Here is a 9,703-nt window from a genome sequence, read left to right as displayed (position 1 = left end):
CCTTCACTGATCCTTACTTTTTCCTTCATCTTTATCCTATACACACTCTGGATCAGTTGCCACACCCAACAATCTCCCAATGCCTTCTCCTCAACCATGTGCATAGACACATAGTGTGCATCACACACATACAACCACACGTCATACCACGCCATGCAATATGTACATCTACACTTGACATACAACACATACATGTACACCCAGTGTATACAATATAATGCATCCATCTACACCCGATGTGAAATAGCACCCAATGCATGTACCTACATAGAGTACTACACAACAAGTACACATGCCACAATACCATGACTACATGATGCATATACATAATACTGCATGCCCATAACACAACATCGACGACATGCACACAATACAAAAGGTACACCAATACCATATGTACAACATGTATAAAGTACCACTGGTACAACGCACGACCTGCACAACATGTAAATAACACCACATGTATACCACACCATTGTACAATCTATACACAATACCACATGTACACAGTACCACATGCACGATGTGTACGCGACACCATATGTACATAGCATCACATGCAAGACATGTACACAACACCACCTGCACACAATGCCACTTGTACAACATGTACATAGCACCACATGCACACAACACCACTCGTACAGTCATGCAGGCCACACCATATGTACATAGCACCACATGTACAACATGCACACAACACCACTTGTACATAGCATTGTATTCCCAACATGTACATATCATTATCTGTACAAAGCACTGCATATCCAACATGCATAGAGCATCATATGCACACACGTCACATATATGTCACGAAGACAATACATATGTATAAAACACCCCATATGCAATATTTGCACAATCCTATTTGTACCATCTTGTAGATAACATTGCATAAATAGCATGTATACATGCTATGTATACACAACACCACAAGTGCACACATCATAAATGCAACATGTACAACATATAAAACGTATGCACAACAATAGTACCACACATCCAAAACCACATTGTCCTTACCAAGAAACCTTGCTTCCGGTATCTCATCCATGCTTATCCCAGCATGTCACAAACCACACTGCTTTCACTTTATCGATGTATCCTTCAAAATTACCTATTATAACATAGACATAGGCATAATACAAGTATGCAATATCAAATCATATCCACATGATACTCACCTTGTATATTTTTCATGACGACTCTTCCCAATTGGTTCCTCATAGACCAGGGACCTCTTCATGTCGTTCTCTTGCATAAGCAATCATTCCTCCACAAGCATGTCTGTGATGACCCTGCCAGATAGTAACATAGATACATGGATACATACATACATATATAAACTTTAGCATAAAACAATCATGATCATATGAGACAATGACATACATACATACATGTATACATATATAAACTTCAACATAATCATGATCACATATAACATAAGGTATAGGTTAACAGAACTTCCTTATTTATGCACAGGCATTGACAACAATAGCTCCCAACATAGCCAAAGCATATGACACCTCTGATCCATTTACTTCACATTTTCTGTTTACCTTTCTTGTGCTGCACTGCTATTGTCCATTTACCACAATGGACCAAACCAGTCCAACCAACTGTCCTAGTCTTACCTTCTGCTACACTTAATCATGCATAGAGTTTCATCTAGGTCTTATATCATCAGTTGGGTACCACATAACTCTCCTCAAGCTCCATCAACTTTCCTCTTTCCCAACCGATTCCCAAGACTCAAAACAATAAAAGAGAAGACAAGAAAAAAGACCAAGAAGAAGACCATGAAAGCCCATAACAATATGACACTACAATAAAGCGGCAAGGCCTTGCACCAGACATAAAAAAAATTGAAAATCAAGCTCAAAAGAGCAAAAGCGCAATACTGACATGATGACTCAATCCTCGTGGTTCCCATGGAAAGCTCAACTTGAGCCATCTTCAAGATTTCATGGCAACTTGTCTTGACATGCAACTCCCTGCATCATGCTTCCATTAACACATAAATTTCAATGTATAAATAAGCATAAAAGTACATTGGTTACCTCATCTTGTTGTGCCAATCCCACTGCTTGCAACTGAACACATTCATGCCATCTCTCAAGGGACTCGAATCCTTTGACGGATCCTCCTATAACTAAAGACGAGCTAATATACCTGTCAAGTACATGTTGACGAATATAACATATATCCATATAATTTCGAACTAGATTAAGGCTAAGAATACTTCCTTTGTGCAAAGCACTCATTCATTCGAAATTAGGTTTTCCAAACATAGCCAAAGGAATTCTTGCCGAGTTCCTTTCTTTTACCTTTTTACCTTATTGCAATCGAGGCTTACTATGCACTGTCACATCACCCAACTCTTAGTTATATAAACACATCAACTATTACCTTGTCATGCTAATACCAAGCATGTCATCCTCCAACTTCTCACACATGTCAACCACATGTTCCAAATATCATGACAATCATATCTATTAATTTGAGATCAACCGTTACCAAGACTAACAATCATGTCATAATCCATAGTCAACTCATAGTCATCAGCCACAATACTACAACTATCACCTACTATACTCAAGTACATATCAACTGTCTCAACACATATATTTTATTACAATAATCTTAAAACAAGATCATTTGAACACATACTCATATTATGCAATTCATCAAACATTCATACCAACTTGCAACATACCTTGTTAAATAAATTAACTAGATGACATAAAAGACACCAAACATTCAACATCAAATAGACAACATAATGAAGAATGAAGCACCAAGTATACTACGTAAGAAACCTCATACCTTAGCGTACCTCAGGGGAGGCTATATTGTCTGCACAATATATCTAAGTTAGCACACTACAACTTCACACCATATTTACTCAAACATAAATCATGATATCCCTAACAATAACTAACTAACATGTTCACGTCATAAGCTCATAATCATTTTTGATTCATTCATAACAAGCACATATGTATTATAAATTTAGATTAGTACGACACCATAACAAAAATATGTTGGTTCATACCTAAATATCGCAACCATAACCATCTGCATAGGTCAAACTAGGTTAACATAATACATATAACATCAAGATCTTCAAGGAAATGAACATAACCATCACGCATATGACCAATCCAAATTATAACGTCATTATCTCAATGAAATAACTCTAATCATCAAGTTAATAGCATATAACAACAATAAGCTATATATCATGTTCATCAAAAACATAAAACTGAATCATCAAGCTACTTAACAATCAACAAGTTAACCTATAACATACTCATCAGCAACATGTAGCATAATCATCATGTTATCTAATATAAAAAAACAATAGAAATGCATACAACTACAAGTTACTATCATTCTTGACTATCTGACACATGTGCATATAACTACATTAATCAACCAACATCTTTCATGAATGTAACCATAACATCAAAAGACATGTACATAAACCTATTGTATATAAACCTAATGCATATAAAATCTTTAACTTACATACTTGCATGATGGACATACAATACCTATATGACGATTTGCGCTTACCCTGAAGTCCAATGTTGCAACCTCATTATAATGAACTACATCTCCTCCTCTATCTCAGCCAACACATTAGCATCATAACATCCGATAGCACTATGATGGCCTAAATTGCATACAATGATTTCACAAGGCATGTTTTACCTATTATACATCCATAATCATAACCAATACCATACATGCATAACAACTACATATACACACAAAACAAATGAGTACTAAACCATATACACATCATTCTAGCTATAGTCCAGTCATCAATGCATGACCATATCAACTACTCGAACCATGTCCTTATGCATGACAACAACCATTACTCCATTGTACAAATTTCCACACGCAACCAATAGTATGCATAAGTAATGTCAAACCAACTACCAAGATGCATAACCGCATGTTGTCAAACATAATCAATCAGTTCTTGTAATCAACCTACAAGATTGATGCATGTAATCAAAATATTCAAAAATGTAACCTAACATACAAGGATGTAAGTAGGTATCATGAAATCAACATGTAAGTGACATATAATTCATACACAGTCAGTCACTAGTTCCAAAAAAAGACATTGTGTTTATTAATTTGAAATCAAAATTCACCAATACTAACAACCTATAAGCATACCCCCTTACTATCCATGGTCCAAACTAAGGTAGAAGGAGGAAGCTACTATAATGGCCCGATCTCCAATGTCCAATTTTGGAAATGGGATCGTCAAAGCTCTACTAGATTTAACCACACTTGAAAATAAATTGATTTTCATTTCTCATACATTTGTATGAGACTAAGTAAAAAATATTGCACTTATTCCACTTGTAACATCATAACTAAAAACATGCCACTTTTCGATTTCCTTACATGCAACTTTTCAAACTCCTTGCATGCAACCTTTCAAATTCCCTACATGAAACTCTTCAAATTCTTTTCATGAAAATAGCCATATATTAGCTACATCCATATCATCACAATATAATACTATCCGATCTAAGAAAAAATAACATTTTATTCAAAGAATTACCATACTTTTACATTTTCCTCAAACAACTACTATACTATTACATTTTCATGTAAGCATTTATTCATACACTTTACATGCAAACTAATATAGCAAACTATTTGCATAAAAGTAAGCATATATCAACAGCAAAAATACTATTACACATCAATACTATCCCCATCCATAAACAAAATACTCATTGGGATATTTTATCAAATAGTTTGTATGCAATTAATAATTGAACCATTTAAGCATTTCCTCAAACACTTTGCATGCAAACTAATATAACAAATTATTCAATGAATATATCCTAAACTGTAGTAGTACAAGTTATGGAAACTGAATCATATGATGAGTGGAATTATTCCAGACTATGGTTTAAGTTTTAGCTTTTGAGATTTTGTAGATGTAAAGTTATAACAAAATACCAACACAATCCTATTTGGTGCACAATTCTAGGAATATCTGGAAAGCTTGATTTCCACTAGTCATATCTCCTACACTATAGTGAATAAATGTCTGAAATTTTTATCACAATATCAGTGGGATTTCCCCTCATTGTGGAAAAAATTTCAGCTCCTGAGAATGCCTAGAATAAAAGTTATAACAAAAATTTCAGTGTGACCTATTTGAGACTTGATTTTAGGAGCATTCAGAAGGCTCGACTCCCTCTACTCATATCTCCTAAAATATTGTGACCCAATATCTGAAATTTCTACCACATAATCATTAGTATTTCCCCTCAATGTGGACAATTGTTCAGCTTCTAAAAGCCTACAGAAGAAAAGTTATTGCAGAAATTCCAACGTGACCTCTTTAAAGGTGCATGCAAGAAGGTCATCTTACTTAGATCATAATTCCTAAAGTATTATGAACCAATATCTAGAATCTTTACCACATTATCAGTGGGATTTACCTTCAATATGGACAAATTTTTGACTTCTAATATTCCACAAAAGAAAATTTATAACAGATATGACAGAAAGGTCTAAAATTTAACGTTTTTTCTTCATTTTCCCTATGATAGAGCCCATCTAGTCCAAGTGTTTGAACCATGCTTTGATACCACTCTGTATCATCATCCGGGATAAATTTTCATATAAATAACATAATAGGAACAATAATACAATAAATATATCAGCCATCAAAATCCATATTTACATCAGTACATTTGCACATGAAAATCAAGGGAATAAATTTTTTTATTAATAAATGCAATGAACCAACTAGAGATGGGACTACCACGTTCCACTCGACCATAGATTGGCTAAGCCAAGTCTATCTTCAGCGAATCACCCCCGTGCCATATTCCAAGCATGAATGTGCGATCTCATAGAACACATCAGTCAAAACTCATCCAGGGTTTCTAGAGGCCACCCACTTCAACCCATCAAATAGTGATTCCACCTCACAGTTAGACATCACCAAAAACCATCATCAAATTGGTCTCCATCTAAGCCTTCCAAGGATTCTAGAGCATTTGTCCAACCAAGGCTTCCAGAACTAGTCACTCAACCCACAGCTTATACACGGCTTCTAGAGCGTTTGTCCAACGAAGGCTTCTAGTACTAGTAACTCAACCCAAGGGCTTCGAGAGCATTTGTCCAACCAGGGCTTCCAGGACTAGTAACTCAACCCAAGCTATTACAGGGATTCCAAAGTGTTTGTTCAACCAGGGCTTCCAGGACTAGTAACTCAACCCAAGCTATGCAAACATGAGAACTAACAAAAAAAGCAATGAAAGTAAGCCTACAATAACCATGGCTATCTAGGAAATGGCAAGGCTAGGCAATCCACTGTCGATTCAGAAAATCCTCCATGCCAATGATAGATCACAACCAAGAAACCACATGCATGTGCCATGCATGTCAAAACTAGTGAATAAATCATACATGCAACTCGATACCTACAAGAAATATGGTGTAGTTGCTGATGCCAATGCCTTCTTGCACTTTCCTACTCTTCCTTTGCCTTCTTACTCCAAGAATCCAAGTATGCCACACCCTCCAGGAGTGCTCCAAGAAAACTCTAAGTAACCAAGAGTATGAGAGAGAGAATAATGAGAGAGCTCCAAAACTGAACTGACCAAGTCTTTCCCACTGATCCTCATAAGCCTTTTTATTAATGAGGCCTCTATTTTCTTCATTTTCCATTATTCTCCTTCCATTTCCTCATCACAAGCAAAATGTGACCTTTCACCTTCTTTTTGTCCTAATTTCCATTATTTTCATAAATAAATGTGCTAAAATATATTTTTTCCTCTTTAATGCCTTAGCCATTGCCTTTGCCAATTTACTTCGCTATAAACAACCAAATGAACACTACCAATGATGTCTTTCCCACCACTCAGCTTGGAATATGAGTCATTTGTGGTTATTATTTTTAACATTTATTACATGAAATTTTCACTAAGACTGTTACACATTCTATATTTGTATTTTGTGAATTCAATATCCTGTAATATATATATATATATATATATATATATATATATATATTAAATTAAATAAACTATTTTTATTATAATTTATGTTAAAATATATATATATATATATATATATATATATATATTAAAATATATATTTTTAAAAATTATAAATTTAAAAAATAATTAATTAATATATTTACTTGATGCATCGTACGTGAAGGAGTGCTTTATTTTAACATTAAAGTGAATTAAAAAGATAAGTAAAAGTGTGTTTATATATATATATATATATATATATATATAAACACACTTTTACTTATCTTTTTAATTCACTTTAATGTTAAAATAAAGGACTCCTTCACGTACGATGCATCAAGTAAATATATTAATTAATTATTTTTTAAATTTATAATTTTTAAAAATATATATTGAAATAGTTATATATATTTTAACATAAATTATAATAAAAATAATTTATTTAATTTAATTAATATCTATATATATATATATATATATTTTAAATATGTATTATGTGTTGGTTTTAACATAAAATTATAAAAGGTGGTTGCACCTAAGGGGTTATTTATTTAAGTATGGAAGAGCTATCTTGTTATGTATGCTAAATTATATGGAAAAAAATTATTTTTGAAAATTTATAAAAACTTTATTTTTGAAATGCAAACTATTTTTAAATTAAAAAGAGATTTGATTTTTTTTTACTCTCAATAACTCTTGACCATATAAGCTTTAATTCTTTTATTTATTATATTAATGTATTCTATAATTATATTTTAGGTTTTGTAATTATTATTGAATTCTTTAAAATATGTTCTCAAATATATAAATGTATTTAACGTCTTGATTTATGAACCACTAAAAAGATTATGTAGAATTCATAGTTCAAATTTGTGATTTCTATAAATCCATATTAAATTTACATAAAATTTGATTAGTGTCACGATCTTCCATATTTAAATGCATAAATAAAAAAAAATTTAACACGAGGGTCCATCTTTCAACCCTTTAGATCTATTTACATTTACTAGCACATATTTGTACTAGCACATATTTGTGCTCACACCGGTTCGCATGTTGATAAACTTATATAAATGTAAACCCCTTAATAAATCACAGGCTTGTAAACATGGTCTCCGTTTCTTAACGTTTGAAACCAGCACTTAATGCAAATGGTATGTACGTTGGCATATTCGGTTGTCATTTACACGGTGTGCCAGGTGGTGTGTGAGTAATAACCCAACTCACCCTCTACCGTGGCTAGATGGCTCCAGTTCACGTGAAGGCATGTGATCAGTGGAGAGTTGACCCACAATGGGTTCCGTGCCAAGACCTCCCACCTAATTCAACGATGGTGATCCACCCTCCTCATCGAACGGCTCCGGTTGATCTAGGGTTTGACACACAATACTTATTCACCGGGTTCCTCGGACAGAGTCCATTTGCAACACTCCGCGGCAGCCGAGCTCCTATACTTCTCCCTCAGACTCTCTGCAACTACTCCGGTGTCTATGATACTCCTCAGGTAAGAATGGCCGGAAGTCATTATACGTTCTCAACACAGTCAGTTTAATTACAGCTTTCCTTATTATTTGTAACCCATATACTAACTGTGGCTGAATAAATGTCTTGAGGGTTATGTACAGGTCCTCCGCAGCTTCTCCTACCGTGTGCAGAAGGGTTCGGACCTTTTAACGAAATCTATAGGTATGGCAATAATCCTTTTCCCGGTTTAACAGTTTATGATTTACTGTGTGAAACACCTCGAGCTGAGGCAGGGTTTTGTTACCTGTTTCAGGTTCAATGATCTCTCTCAAACCCTGACTTCGTCTATACGGCCAGTCTCCTCAAGCCGGTCTGTCTTGCGGCCTTTAGGGTTTGAATAGGTACACTGGCGTTCATGCCATTTACTGTGTTTAGTTCAATTAATTTGGGGCTTGTCCCTCAGGTGTTAAGATGTTATCGGATGTATATTTGGAAAACTCTCAGGAGTTTCACTGAGTCTTTGAATGAATACATATATAGTTTTTATGATACTGTGATTTGCCACTGTCCTCTAAGCCGGACCTCTCTTGGCCGTGTACATGTTTTGTTGTTTTCTATTAATGATTACTTGCTTTCGCTTCCCAGCTTATACCATATTTCCGAATGGTTAATTTGATATTCCTAGACAGTGCATGTGGAGACTTATGTACTGGGTTCGCTACTGTATGTTCATTTTCTGTCTATGCTGCAGATTCGGGAGCCTTAAAGGTTTACCTCAGTGCATAATAACACAGTATAATTCTTGGGGTTTCTACATGTATATGGTTCATTCTGCACGGTTTTCATTTATATATAGAAGTATTTCTGTTGCGACGCTGAGATAGTTCACATGTATTTAGTTCAGTCCATACAGTTTTCCATTTATATTTATATGGCTCCTTAATGCGATGCTGAGGTAGTCCTGCACTCGGATGCTGAGTGTAGCGTCTACCTCCTCCGCGACAGTCATTACAATGACCCTGAATATCAGTTTACTATATGTTGAATTTGTAGATTATAAGTCTGATGTCATTGACTTATCTGGTAATAATGCATTCGTTTTGTCCGGTTCTGTTATGTTAATTGTTAGCAGGTCTGTCACATGGATTTGCAACCCTACCCGGGTCTGCTAATGTGAATAGACTTGATATAAAACCCTCTTACGG

The 9,703-nt window shown here is 34.6% G+C and overlaps 1 long non-coding RNA gene across 1 annotated transcript; it reads left to right on the top strand.

The window, feature by feature from the left end:
• The first annotated feature begins 8,659 nt into the window (after window positions 1-8,659).
• On the top strand, window positions 8,660-9,067 carry LOC149241041 (uncharacterized). The gene is made up of 2 exons (XR_016245577.1): window positions 8,660-8,720; window positions 8,812-9,067. It is a non-coding gene; the product is annotated as an uncharacterized LOC149241041 (long non-coding RNA).
• The last annotated feature ends 636 nt before the right edge of the window (window positions 9,068-9,703 follow it).

Source organism: Pinus tabuliformis, chromosome 8, assembly GCF_031772625.1.
Source record: "Pinus tabuliformis cultivar Carrire ecotype Pingquan chromosome 8, CPIR1, whole genome shotgun sequence".
In the NCBI taxonomy this organism is placed as follows: domain Eukaryota; kingdom Viridiplantae; phylum Streptophyta; class Pinopsida; order Pinales; family Pinaceae; genus Pinus; species Pinus tabuliformis.
Note: the sequence above shows the minus strand (reverse complement) of the source record. Positions and strands in the feature narration are given on the sequence as shown.